This window comes from Phaenicophaeus curvirostris, chromosome 1 (genome assembly GCF_032191515.1).
Source record: "Phaenicophaeus curvirostris isolate KB17595 chromosome 1, BPBGC_Pcur_1.0, whole genome shotgun sequence".
Taxonomy (NCBI): domain Eukaryota; kingdom Metazoa; phylum Chordata; class Aves; order Cuculiformes; family Cuculidae; genus Phaenicophaeus; species Phaenicophaeus curvirostris.
The window spans coordinates 193403355-193417320 of NC_091392.1; the positions used below are offsets into that span (position 1 = coordinate 193403355).

At 40.3% G+C, this 13966-nt stretch overlaps 2 protein-coding genes across 3 annotated transcripts in view; one reads left to right on the forward strand and one right to left on the reverse strand.

Annotated features, from left to right (window-relative positions):
* Positions 1–13966, forward strand: part of ARHGEF17 (Rho guanine nucleotide exchange factor 17) — a 297301-nt gene that overhangs the window by 100791 nt on the left and 182544 nt on the right. The gene's annotated exons all lie outside the window — the stretch shown is intronic.
* Positions 1–13966, reverse strand: part of FCHSD2 (FCH and double SH3 domains 2) — a 164163-nt gene that overhangs the window by 80997 nt on the left and 69200 nt on the right. The gene's annotated exons all lie outside the window — the stretch shown is intronic.

Sequence of the window (13966 nt, forward strand, 5' to 3'; positions counted from 1 at the left end):
AAACCTCTAATGACTTCATGAGAATGAATACTGTTCAGCACAGACTCAATTCAGGGATTCCACATGGGATCTGACTTGGCCCAATTTACATCATAAGCTGATGACAAAAATGCTGTCAGACAAAATTATTTTGCTCGGAGCTTACACAGAGCCTTAGGCAATGAAACCATGACTAAAGTGCTGCTGCAGCACAAATAAAAATGAAAACAAACCACGTAACAGGCAGCACATGCACTTCTACAGTGCGTCCTAATACTTTCTAAAAGGCGCAGATCAAAATCTGCCAGGACTGCCTTTTATACGGTTTAACAATCAATAAAAGAGGTTCCTGTATGCCTGCAGCATCAATTTAAAACTCTCCAGAAACACTGCAAAATACTGTGTATCTAATGTAAAGATGCATCACTGATTACACTGCTTCTCCTTCCTGGAGACAGGGTGTTCCTTCCTAAAACTGGATGATTCCAGATCCAGAAAATACACAGTTCTGTTCTTCCACTCACAATATCCTTCCAAGCTGCTTAATTTCTGATTTCTTTTTTAAATATTTGAAGCATGACAAGCAGGCAAAAGAAAACAAAGCAGAAAGCTGAAAAATTAATTTACAGCAGTTAAATATCACCCTGGGCACTCTTCCAACTGGGTTTAGCAAAGGAAACCTTTAGCAAAGGTTTAGCAAAGGAAAAATCCTTCATGGGTTTTGTTCATTTGCTAAGTTGAAGTTAAGAGTTAAACTCATTACTTCACTGGAAGTGTGTTTATTACTTACAGAACATCTGGCTCCTGGAGTTTAGCATTACTTTCTACATTTAAGCGTTAAAAGTGAAAAAAACACAAAAAATAAACCCCCAAGAATTGGTTAGTTCATTGCTAGAAGGAGTATCTGTGACATTCTACAGAAAGGCAAGGCAAAAGGCCATCTACATGACAGTCCCTCAGGTTCAGCAGGATCATTTGGGAGAGAGTGTGGAGACTTACCCCAACGCCTCACTGCTTTTACTCTTATGTGCTTAATATCTCTGACCTCAATTTGCAACCTGTTACACAGCAGATAAACCAAAAACCAACAGTCTTTTTAGTTTCAAGACCTCCTTAATGCATTAAATATGTGCCACTTCATTAAAATCTAAATTTTTCAGTCTTAATTTGTAACCTACTTATTTTCTTTGCCCTTGATTTTCACTGTTCTCATCTGGTCTCTCTCCAGCTTCTCCAAATCCTCCTTAAAACCTAGCAGCCAGCGCTTGAAGGACAGTATGCTGATTTTCCAGGCTGATTTTGAATGCCAGTACTGTTGGCAGACTCACCAATCGCCCCATCCTGAGTGAATATCAGTAAATTTAATAAACGTACATCCTATTTCCTCTGCCAGGCTACCAACAATAATGCTGACTACTAGAAGAGGTCCTAAGAAACTTCATTTTAAGAAAGAACTATTTGATACCTACATGATTTTCCAAATATTTTCCATCATGGTTTTGACGTTTTATGCAGACCACACTTCCCCAGCATGCATAAAAGAATCAATAACCTCCCTAAAGTCAATACAACCAGCATCTTCTTCATCTACAGATCTGTTAAACTGTAACAGCAAAAAAAGTAAAAAAAATTATACTAAACTGGTATTAAGCAGTTTCTCGTAACATTTATTGCTGCAATGATTTTCTAGGAATTTAGACTAACCTGAATGATATATCATAGAATCACAGAATAGTTTGGGTTGGAAGGGACCTTAAAGCCCATCTAGCTCCAGCCCCCCTGCCATGGGCAGGGACATCCCATGAGATCAGGCTGCCCAAGGCCCCATCCAACCTGGCCTTGAACACCTCCAGGGATGGGGCAGCCACAGCCTCCCTGGGCAGTCTGTGCCAGTGCCTCATCAACCTGATTGTGAAGAATTCCTTCCTAATGTCTTGTCTAAATCTTCCCCCTTCCAATTTAAAGCCGTTCCCCCTTGTCCTATCATTCCGTGCCCTTGTAAAAAGTCCCTCCCCAGCTTTCTTGTAGGCTCCCTTCAGGTACTGGAAGGTGGCTGTAAGGTCTCCTCAGAGCCTTCTCTTCTCCAGGCTGAACAAGCCCAACTCTCTCAGACTGTCCTCATATGGGAGGTGCTCCAGCCCTCTGATCATCTTTGTAGCCCTCTTCTGCACCCATTCCAGCAGTTCCATATCTTCTTATGCTGAGGATTCCAGAACTGGACACAGTACTCCAGATGAGGTCTTACAAGAGAGGAATAGAGGGGCAGAATCACCTCCCTCAGCCTACTGGCCACGCTTCTTTTGATGCAGTCCAGGATATGGTTGGACTTCTGGGCTGCAAGTGCACATTGCCGGCTCATGTCGAGCTTCTCATCAATCAACAACCCAAAGGTCATCTCTGCAGGGCTGCTCTCCATCACATAATCCCCCATCCTGTATTGAAACCACGGATTGCCCCAACCCGGGTCTGGAACCTTGCACCTGGCCTCGTTGAACCTCACAAGGTTCACAAAGGCCTACTTCTCCAGCTTGTCCAGTTCCCTCTGGATAACATCCCGTCCTTTTGGAGTAACAATTGCACTAATCAGCTTGGTGTCATCTGCAAACTTGCTGAGGGTACACTCAATCTCACTATCAATATCATTGATGAAGATACTAAACAGCACTGGTCTCAGCACAGACCCCTGAGGGACATCACTTGTCACTGATCTCCATCTGGACCTTGAACTGTTGACCACTACTCTCTGAATGCAACCACCCAACCAATTCCTTATCCAGTGAACAGTCCACCCATCAAATCCATATCTCTCCAATTGAGAGAGAAGGATGTTGTGGGGGACTGTGTCAAAGGCTTTACAGAAATCCAGAGAGATCACATCCATTGTTTTTCCCATGTCCAGTGATATGGTTACCCCATCATAGAAAGCCACTAGGTTGGTCATACAGGACTTGCCCTTGGTGAAGCCGTGCTGCCTGTCTTTAATCATCTCCTCATCCTCCATGTGCTTTAGCACAGCTTCTAGGAAGATCCGTTCCATGATCTTCCCAGGCACAGAGGTAAGGCTGACAGGTCAGTAGTTCCCAGGATCGTGTTTTTTACTCTTTTTAAAATTGGGCACAATGTTGACCACCTTCTAATCACCAGGGACTTCTCCTGATTGCCACAAGTTTTCAGATGTCACGGAGAGTGGCTTGGCAACTGCATCTGTCAATTCCCTCAGGACTCTGGGATGCATCTCATTAGGTCCCACAGACTTCTAAGTGTTCAGGTTCCTCAGGTGATTATGAACCTGATCCCCTTCTACAGTGGGAGGGGCTATACCCTCTGGTCCCCTTCCTGTTGTCCATTGACCCAGGAGGGGTAAGGAGAGCGCTTGTCAGTGAAGACTGAGGCAAAAAAGTTAAGTACCTCAGCTGCCTTCTTGTCTGTTGATATGAGGTCGCCATTTTCATTCATTGATGGGGGTACGCTTTCTTTAACCTTCCTTTTCTGGTTGATGCATCTGTAGAAGCCCTTCTTGTTGGTTTGACTTCCCTTGCCAAGTTCAGCTCCAGCTGCGCCTTGGCCTTCCTGACCCCATGGTTACACAACCAGGCAGCGTCACTATACTCTTCTCAGGTTACCTGTCCCTGCTTGCACTGCCTGTGCAGTTCCCTCTTAGTCTTCATTTTGACTAGCAGGTCTCAACTCAGCCATGCTGGTCTCTTCCTTTCTCTATCTGATTTCTTACATCTGGGGACTGAGCACTCTTGCACTTCATGGAAAGTATTCTTAAATATTTGCCAGCTCTGTTCTGCTCCCTTGCCCCTGAGGATCGTATCACAGCGGGTCCTACTAACTCCTTGAAGAACTGGAAGATTGCTTTCCTAAAATTCAGGGTCCTCAATATGCCCCTGCCTGTCCCACATCCCTCAGAACCTTGAAATCCACCAGTGTGTGATCACTGCAGCTCAGGCTGCCTCCGATCTCAACGTAACTGATGAGCTCACTTGCACTGGTGACCACTGCATCCCCTTAAATAGGGATGTCTGGGTTAAGAAATGATCTTTAACGCATTCTAGGGCTCTCCTGGACTGCCTACAGCTTGCTGTGCTACTTTTCCAGCATATGTCAGGGTGGTTGAAGTCCCCCTGTAGGATGAGAGCTTGCAAGTGCGAAGCCTCCTGTACCTGAAGGAAGAAGGCTTCATCAGTAGGCTCTCCTTGACCAGATGGCCCGTAGTATACACCAACCACAAGGTTCCTTTTGTCGCCTCAGTCAGGTTATATAACTTGAGTCTTACTCCCTCAGCACTCTTTTAAAAGAAAACTGGCACTGAGTTGGCCCCTTTTTTCCACAGGTTTGAAAGTTTTCAAAGACAACAAACACAGCTTTGACACGGGAAATCATGACAGGGTAAACCCTCTGCTGCCAAGCTGACTCAACCTACAGCCAATTCAGATTTATTCATCAAAATATCCTCTAACCTATTATGTTTCTCATCTTTCATCAGGCCAAGATAGACATATAACCTAAGGATTAATATGAGCCAATTTACCCACAGTGCTCTACTTCACTTAGCAAAAAAATAAATATTGGACGTTTATATCTGAGTATCTCCATTACTAAGAATATCCTGACAGATCACTTCAATAAACTGTAAGTGATAAAACCACCATTTACAAAGCTTCACATTATTTGCTTTTTCTCCAAGTTCTCCTGGTTTCGGCTTTCAAATTTTAGGCACTCAAAAAATAATGTCCATAAGTAAACTGTAGATCTTTCCAACTCTGAGCAAGTTACAAACTAGAATAAAACCAGTTGCAACGATCAAGGTAAGTATCCATCTGTATAAATTCACTTTCTAAATTATATATTTTAAATTGCTAAACTTGAGATATGCTCCCATTCAGAAACATTCCAGGTTATTTTCAAGGCCCTTTTCTAAATTACTCCTAAAAATGTCTACATTGATGCAAAACTGTCTTATTGCATGATCCAGTGAGTATTTCAACATGTTTTCTTCTCTGAATTCACTGTAAGGTTGCCTGACTAGTACTGAGAGCCAGCTTCAAATCTAGAGACTCTCCTCTTGCCAACACAGCCATTTTTAGCTCCTCAGCTTACAGGAGACATTCCACATCTCTCCAAGAAACCAACAGAAACAGAAGCAGGTTGAACAGAATTAACACCCCCCAGTCTCCAAGTTTGATATGTGGGAAACTGCTAAAATTTTTTTTAGTCTTCAAAATATAAGTAACTTACATTTAAACCACATACAATTACTCCTCCCTATACTTGCAGTAACTTTTTCTAGATTGTGAAGCTGCTCTTCATAAACCTAAACATAGAGTCCTTTTTCATAGCTCAAAGTCCTTAATAAACTGTTAGAAAACCTCAGGAAAGGGCAGAGCCTCAGATTATTTTAAATAAATTTGGAAAGGTCCTACTACACCAATTTTCTGTGTAGCTGAAGGCAGATTAGCAGCTCTGAAGAGGAAATGTGTATTGGTTCAATAGTCTGTGCTTCTGGGGGAAATCCTACTCCTGGCAGATGAAGCCCTGTACAGTATTACTAAATGAGGTACCGTTGCTTTACGTGGTTTATTAAAAAGATCATCTCTTTTCCTTCATAGTGCACTAGACAATAATGCTTTTGACTGAGTTCATAGTATACATTTAGGTAAAGTTTTAGTAAATTTGGACCTTGACTAGCACACCCAGACATTAAGGACAGTCTGAATTCCATTTAGTATTCCATGAACATTCAGTGTGGAGAATGATTGATGATTTTTTGCTGGCTCTCTGTCAGCAAGTGTTAGTAAGTATCATGCACCACACTACAACAGAAAGCTCTGGAGATCCTGTACCTGTAGATGGAACATATTTTACCTTCAGATTCCACAAAGAAGAGGCAAGAAGCACCAGCACCGGAATTTAACTAAGAAGGAAGACTGCAGTTTCTTCCAAAAGCCCCTTTGCAAACAGCACTGGGGAGGAACATGCTAAAATGCCAGCAGAGAAGTGCTACCAATTCAGTGGCTCACAGCCAGCCACTGCAGACTGCTGCACCTCCTGCAGCCGCTCAAAACTGTTTAAATTGTTCTTGACCTTCTCAAGGGTCCAGAATAGTTGCAAAACAAGAAGGCACAAACCACCTTTTATACAGGTGCTCTAAGTTTTGAGACACAGACCATATAAAACTGCTATTAAAAGAGCTATTAAAAGACTGAAGAGAACAAAGTCATGGATAAACATCTGGTTTGCTCCATTTACAGGTCTGAGCACTAGCATTAATTCAGAGTGAAGTTTCTCAGGACACAGGATCATCATCTATGCAAAGTATAATACAAATACCACATGTAAAAGTGACAGTAAAAAAGAGTTGTATCATTCACTCAGAACAGGAACTACTTTCACAGTGACTGGACCCACCAGTCTCTCCTGTTCTCTGTGAAGCAAATGCCACATCCTTCCTCTGTCCCAAACAAGTTGTTTGCACAGAACTTACCTGAGCAAGCACTGCCTGTGAAGAAGGAGATGGGAGAGATCTGTATCACTTTCTCATCAGCATTTTCTGCCCTTTTAAGGGCTATAAGCCAAAAGCAGAAAAAGCTGCTACTTAATATGACTTTGAAGGCACTTCATGCAGGGTCTGAACTAGCACTGCTGTCAGGTAGAGGCGCACAACTTTCTGTTTGAACTTCTGAAAACCAACACTTGTAGCAAGCACAAAACTGACTCTATGAACTTTTGAAATGCTGATCGACTCCCCCCTGCCCCACCCCAAGTGGGAGCTCCATGTTGGCAGGGAGAGACAGACAAGGATCATGTTGAGGTGATGTGGGAAAAAGGAAACCACCAATTAGGAACGCAAAAAAAAAAAAATCAGCAGCTTCTCAAATTCTCACCTTCACTACAACCATCTCAAAGAGATTTGCTCTGCTGAGACCATAACCTGGCACTTCCCAGTTCTGTAATGTGTGAAGATTTAATGTAGTTCTGAATTCCAAATTTCTGGTAATACAGGTCTTGCTCAGCTGATGGAATATGGCAATAATTTCATCCTCTACAGTATTTTTGCTGGAGAATAATGTGGTGACTAACTCCTCTACAAAACAGAAGATTCAGGACAGAATCTCATAGGCAAAGACTGAACTAGGGATTAAAAACAGATGTTAACTAGCTCACCTGCCTGACAGAAGAATTTGAGAAAAACCTTATCATCCTTTCAGTAAAACAGCTCTAGCAGCATCGATCTGCACCACATAAGCGCTTTCTCCACCAGCACTGGAACCAGTTTCTGATCCAAAACATTCATTAAAGGTAGTAGCAAAAAGGTGGTTAGTACAGCTTTCTGCCCTCCCAGATTTTATAACCCATTCACGCAGATCTCCTGCCCTTGGTAACTTCAACCAGTCATGGTCAATGCTTGCTATTTCTTTCCTTCTAAAAAGAGAAGTGCTTTCTTTAACAGTCCTACCTCCCCACACTCCTCTCCTCCCAAAAAAAAAGTAAAAAAGAAAAAAAGACATATTTACAACCTAACCAAACTGGGTTTGGAGGAGACTAGTCAAGCTTGGTTTGTAAAGGAACCTGAAAATCAAAACTTTCGCTTTCAAAATATCATTTGGTGCTTGATGGCAGAGAAGTGACTACAAACAGGAGAAGCACATTCTGACACTGCAAGTTCAAATGTGTTTTTCTGAAGCAACTTAATTGTTCAGTCAGTTCTGTAGTGATTTTCTGGGAGAATAAAGGATACCCAATTCATGCAGACATGCAGAAAAACTAAGCGAAAGAAGAGAACTATACAAGAATGAGATACACTGTGATAGGACAGTATAAACAGAGAAAGTAAGCCATAGTATAACATTACGTAACATATGTATTTTCTTACATACTACAATTAAAGTGTAGAAAGATATGAAAAGAAAGTATAAATTGAAAACACAGGCTGGAAATTACCTGAAAATATAAGAAAACTTGAGACACGTGACATCAGAAGTAGTATGTTAACAGAGGAAGTGCAGTTAAGGAAAATTCCACAGTCCAATCTTACTTCCACTTGTTCACATGGTTATAAAACACATACAGCTGAATCCTGATGTGGTGAAATTGAGTGTTTCAGGAAAGAATTAAATAAATGGGAAGTTCAAATTGCAACCAGCTTTAAAAGCCTACAAGTGCAGTAACACAGAAAGATGACAATACCCTAATAACTGCAGTCACTGATGAGACTATTAATAAAATGCAGAACTATGAACTAAGAACTTCATCTAAATTAAATGCATTAATCTTTAGTTTATTCAAAGAAAACAGATCATATAGAAAGCTATGTGATTAAGAACAATGGGACAGGCGATGAGATGGTGACAGTATCTGCTAAAACTAACTACTTATGTTAGCAAATACAGCTGAAGCACACAAAAGAATTAGCAGCTACAAATTAAAGAGAGTAAATGTACAGCAATAGGTAAGTTACCTGATGCACTTGTTAAGAGAAACTTCAGACATTAACACATATGAGCATGGTAGACACAGGTTAAGCATTACAGTGTCTTTCAGTGTAAGCCATAACGTATTAAAAATTGTTATTTCAAACACTTCTAATTCAGTAGCTGTTATCAATGTAAGTTAATAACAATGATCAGCTAGAAATCATTCACTAATGCGTCATGAGAAGTGGCAAATACATCTATTGGGATAAGGTCAAAATGGATTATTTCTTAAGATCAATAGGAAGTATAAAAGCCGTACATAAGCTCAGTGAAGATCCAATAGAGACATTTCTATAAATACGGGAGTGTAAAGATGCCGAGAGGACTCCTCCAGCTTTATCAATAGCAGCAATGGCATCTCAGCCACTAAACTGGACTATAAAGCCACATGATTCATCTCCTAAATCTGAAAAGTTAGCATATTTTCTACAAAACTGCAGACAAATAAACCCGTATCTGCCCAACAAATTTAGTCTTCATGCTAAAGCTACTTTTTGCCCCTTGGCCACCACCACTCACTACAGAACAACTCATTTGTGCAACTGCCCCCAATAATACCTGGTACAGCTGCATTTCAGATGCTTTGGCAGAAGGAGATGTTTCAAAGAAATTAAGAATACAGAAGAATATGCAAGTTGGAGTTATTTATTAGTTGGGATGCAGGAATATAGATTAGTCACCTCTTTACCTAACTGAAGTCAACCTAGTTTAAGGTAACAGCTTTGCTAAAATATTACGGGTACACACAAACAAGCACACCGTGTAGTGCTTTAAAATTACTTTCAACTATTTCAAACATCAGAAAGCTAAAAAGACAGCATATAGGAACGCTGGACTAAAACAAAGACTGTTTAGTGACCTATCTATCTTGTTTCAAAGACAGAATGTTACTGAAAATTGCATTTAAGACTTCACCAAGTCAGCCTCAGAGCCTGGGAACATAAAATTACTGTTCTCTCACCCTTGTTGTGCGACTCCGCATTTATAAATAAGCCATAAATATGTGTGCTTGTGCTTAAATAATGTCATTCTCAGTAACTGAATTTTTGAATATTTAATATTTTGAAAAAGTGTAATAACTTGAAATACTGGCATTTAATGTCATGGATATATTAGCATTGTTAAGAATCTCAGAAGGTAAAGAACTGCGAAACAATTCTGGCAGCTATTCCTTCCAAGTTATTAGAGCTCTTAATTGGTGGATTTAAACGTTCATCTGTAACAAACATTTCTTCAAAGAGTCTGTACTTCATTGCACTAGAAAGAAACTGCAAAACATTATTTCTTTCCATTCTCTATCTGCAGAAGAATACATCCTACATTCATTTTCTTCCATGTTGTAAAAAAACGTTTCTGAATTTGTTTTTCTCTCTGAAGCACCGTTACCAGCCGTTTCTGAAGTTGCTCAGTGTTAGTCATTGTAAGTGTCTTCACCACTAAGCAGGTTGGCATTTTCTATTCTGTGGGAACTTCTTAATTAAACGTTCACATGATTACAAAGCATTGACACAGCTCCATGTTTTATGTAGCACAAAGCTTATTTTTTCCCCATCCTAAAACAGCTGGCAAATAGCTATGAGATTTGTTGTGCTTCGCATGATATTTATTGATCGGTTTGTAACAACCAAAATTTTACTATTCTAAAGTTTATCACACTAAAGTGTCAAAACTAAATTTGCACTCGGTAATTAGCTCCCGAGCTTGTTCTAGCTTCAGAATATGAAGTTTACAATTAGGTGATCCAAAAAAATTAAAATTCAAAATTTATAGGTCAGTTTTTAGCATTAGTTTAAATGTATACATTATATTGCAGGGGAAACACAAAAATCTGTCCGAGAACACAATGCTGTGTTTTTAATGAAGTTGGTATGGTTTAGTATTTGGCACGTCTGGCAAAGTTTACATAAGCAAATTTCAATCTGGAAATTATTATCATCACTATTCAGACTTCACAGTTTTCTTGGTGGGTTATTTTAACTAATATTTCTTGTCCATTCTGTTTCAAGTATTCTTTTTAAATAGTAAACCCTGAAAGTTTCCTTTTAGCACTGCTGAAATACGACACACTCTAATAAAAGATGATGATAGTAAAGAATGTGCACAGCCTGTTTCTGCATCTACATAATCATAAACTTATATAGTCTGGGGCTAATTGAGCAAAGCACCTTTTCCTCGAGTATCTCAGGAAACTCATATTCGCATGGAAAAGAGACCATCTAATCCCACTCTCAAGCATCACAAGTGTTACTGGTAGCCCCATCCTGCCGCAGCAGCACATTTCCTCACTGCTCCATCATCGTCACAAACTCTTTAACCAATTAATGCAGTATTCCCTGAGAAACTTGTATTTTCCATAGAAGTGTCCTTGATGCCAGATTTCTTTTAGATTTGGGGACTATTTCACACGTTCTCATTGGAAAAGGAGTATCCCGATATGGGCAAATTACAACATTCGTTATGAAATACAGACATTAAGTGCAAACACTTACACAATTTGTACAATATAATTTCATGATGAGAGGAAGCACAAGGCCAAACCTACCCAACTCAGCAGTCAAACAGCAGTCATCTCCAAGTCATGCTCAGTTCCCTTCCTTCACCCTCCCTACTTATCTTCTTCTATTACTACAGCTAAGGATGAAAAAAAAGGTTTGCCACTGCGTGTCTGGTTATGCACTGATCAGTAAAAGAATTAACTGTAGTGTAAGCACTACAGGAGGCTGTTTCAGACAGTAAATTTAATCTCTGTGCTGACAGTTTTGGTTTATTCTGAGTGAATAAGTATATACTAAAAGTATGGTTACAAACCTTCAGAGTGGAAGACAGACATAAAGATCTGCAAATTTCTAAAAACAAAGATGTTTCACCTTGGCTGGACAACTCTGTCAGCTGAACAAACAACCCAATTGTTCTCTGGAAATCAGAAAGCAAAGTGTCCATGTTTACATCTGCCAGTAAGTTTTGGCACCATGATCCAGTTATAGAAAACAAAGGCTTATGATCTTAAGTAAAACAGCTGGATTAATCAGCCAGCTTGAGGAGGGAAGCGTGAGTCCAGCCATACCCAACACTGTTTTCAAGTCAGTGAAATTTCTAGTCAGTGAAGTTTGAAAATTGATGCAGAAAAAGGGACTGGTGAACTCTCTCTCAGTAATTTTAGTGGAGATGATGTGTTGTGGTAGAGAAAAGGAAGAATAAATACATTATCAATAATGGGAATCCCATCTAAGTGGTTTTTCAGAAGTATTCACATTCTGCAAAGCCACAGAACCTGATGGGATTGTGTCCTGCAGGGAAATACAGAGGAAAGTAATAAGCTCAAGAAATAAACTTTCAAGAGAAATGTGTCAAGAACAGGTTTTTTCCCCCATCTCTGACTGGCCTTCTCACAACAGCTGATCTGCAAATTGATGTGAGCTGATCACTGGATTCATGGACCTTTAAAGAAGAAACAAATCTCATCTTCCACTTACAGAGACAAGAGGTTTTGGAAGACATTCCCAACAAGAACAAAAGACAAGCAGTGTTTCCTTCCCACAGCCCCAAACTTCAGCCTTTTATTATGCATCAGTCAGAGCAACACACCACTGATTACTTGGGACAGATCAAATTTTTGCCATTTCTACAACAATAGAAGTTTCTTCGATCTTTCAGCTGAGCTGAGATGAAAAATGACATTCTCAAGAATGTTCAACCCTGGTTCAACTCCACTTAATGTCTGAGCCACCAGCAGTAGATTGCAACGTCACATACATGACACTGCAGTGCACAAAATGTAGGTGCCAAGACAGCACTCAAGTTCAAATGATGAGAACTGTTTGCCTGAAACTGGCAACGTTCACACCCCAAGATGACAGAGCTGAGTCAAGATTCTCCAATGCTAAATGCAAAGCTGAATTTTACATTCCTGGGATGAATATAAAAATCAACCTCAGGAAACCAAGCTTCCTGTTTCTCTCACGTTGATGGTGGTAAGAATGGACAGTGGCTTCTCCGCATATCCTGACTCTTCTGGGTGCAGCAGTAAGCGGTAGGTCCAGCTGTCCTAGACAGGCAGCCAGTGCTGTGGTGGAGTCACAAAATCACAGAGTTGTTTGCATTGGAAAAGACCTTTAAGATCACCTAGACCAACTGTTAACCTAACACTGCCAATTCCACCACTAAACCATGTCCCCAGCCATCACATCTACATGTCTTTGAAATACCTCCAGGGATGGTGACTCCAGCACTTCCCTGGGCAGCCTGTTCCGATGCTTCAAAACCCTGTTAGTGAAATTTTTTTTCCTAATATCCAGTCTAAACCTCCCTTGTCATAACTTAAGGCCATTTCCTTTTGTCCTATCACTTCTTACTTTGGAGAAGAGACCAACACTCACCTTGCTAAAACCTCCTTTCAGGCAGTTGTAGAGAGTGATAAGGTCTCCACTCAGCTTCCTTTTCTCCAGATAAAACAATCCTAGTTCCCTCAGCTGCTCTTCAAAAGACCTGTGCTCCAGACCCTTCACCAGTTTCATTGCTCTTCTCTGGACACACTTCAGCACCTCAATGTCTTTCTTGCACTGAGAAGCCCAAACTGACACAGGATTTGAGGTGCAGCCTCATCACTGCCATGTACACAGAGACAATTGCTTCCCTAGTCCTGCTGGCCACATTACTTCTGAAGCAAGCCAGGATGATATTGGTCTTCTTGGCCACCTGGGCACGCTGCTGGCTATCTGCAGTCACAGTTTTCTGCAGCTTTAGGTAAATATTTCATCTGTATGCTCTAAAACACATAGGTATGTTCAACTGTTCAATGGTTGCAGAGGTTGCACTGTGTTTCGCAATGTCTCTCATCCTATCCCTGCAAATAGATTGCCATAATTCATTTTTTTTAAAGAAACAATTAAAACAATTCCACTCTAAGTCCACGAAAATCACGTGCTCTGCTTATTAATCTTCGAGAACTGCAGATCCATAAGAGTACGCAATACCCATAATACCTGTGAAGGCATAAGAAGTTTGCTGTCAGAAGTTCATAGGTGAATGCACCTTGCCAATGCTACTGCAAATAATTAAACAAGGTCTCAAGGCGATCACTGATAGCAACATTCCCCAAACAAGGTCGCTCCAAAGCTCACATTCAGCTTTCAAAAAGCAGCAGTGAATTTCAGAATTTGCAGTCTCTGCATTTCCCTTATCAAGAACACAACCATATAAAATTTCCCACTCTCCTAAGATTCCACATTAACTTCAAGAAGAACCATTAACAGTAGTATTACTTGGTGAAAAGCACTTTCCTAGAACATCTGTCCTCATACACCCTACAGTTCATGCAATAAGCCTCTGAGATGACATCCACATTCCATAATCTGGCCTTAAAAAAGTACTAGTACATATCTCAGAGTTTTTACTGTGTTTTATTTTGTCCTTTTAAAATCAAACAATATCTTTGAACAAGGATATTCAGATTATGTTAAAATATAAATAAGGTTTGAGTAACCTTTAACTGTCTTTACTAGCATTTT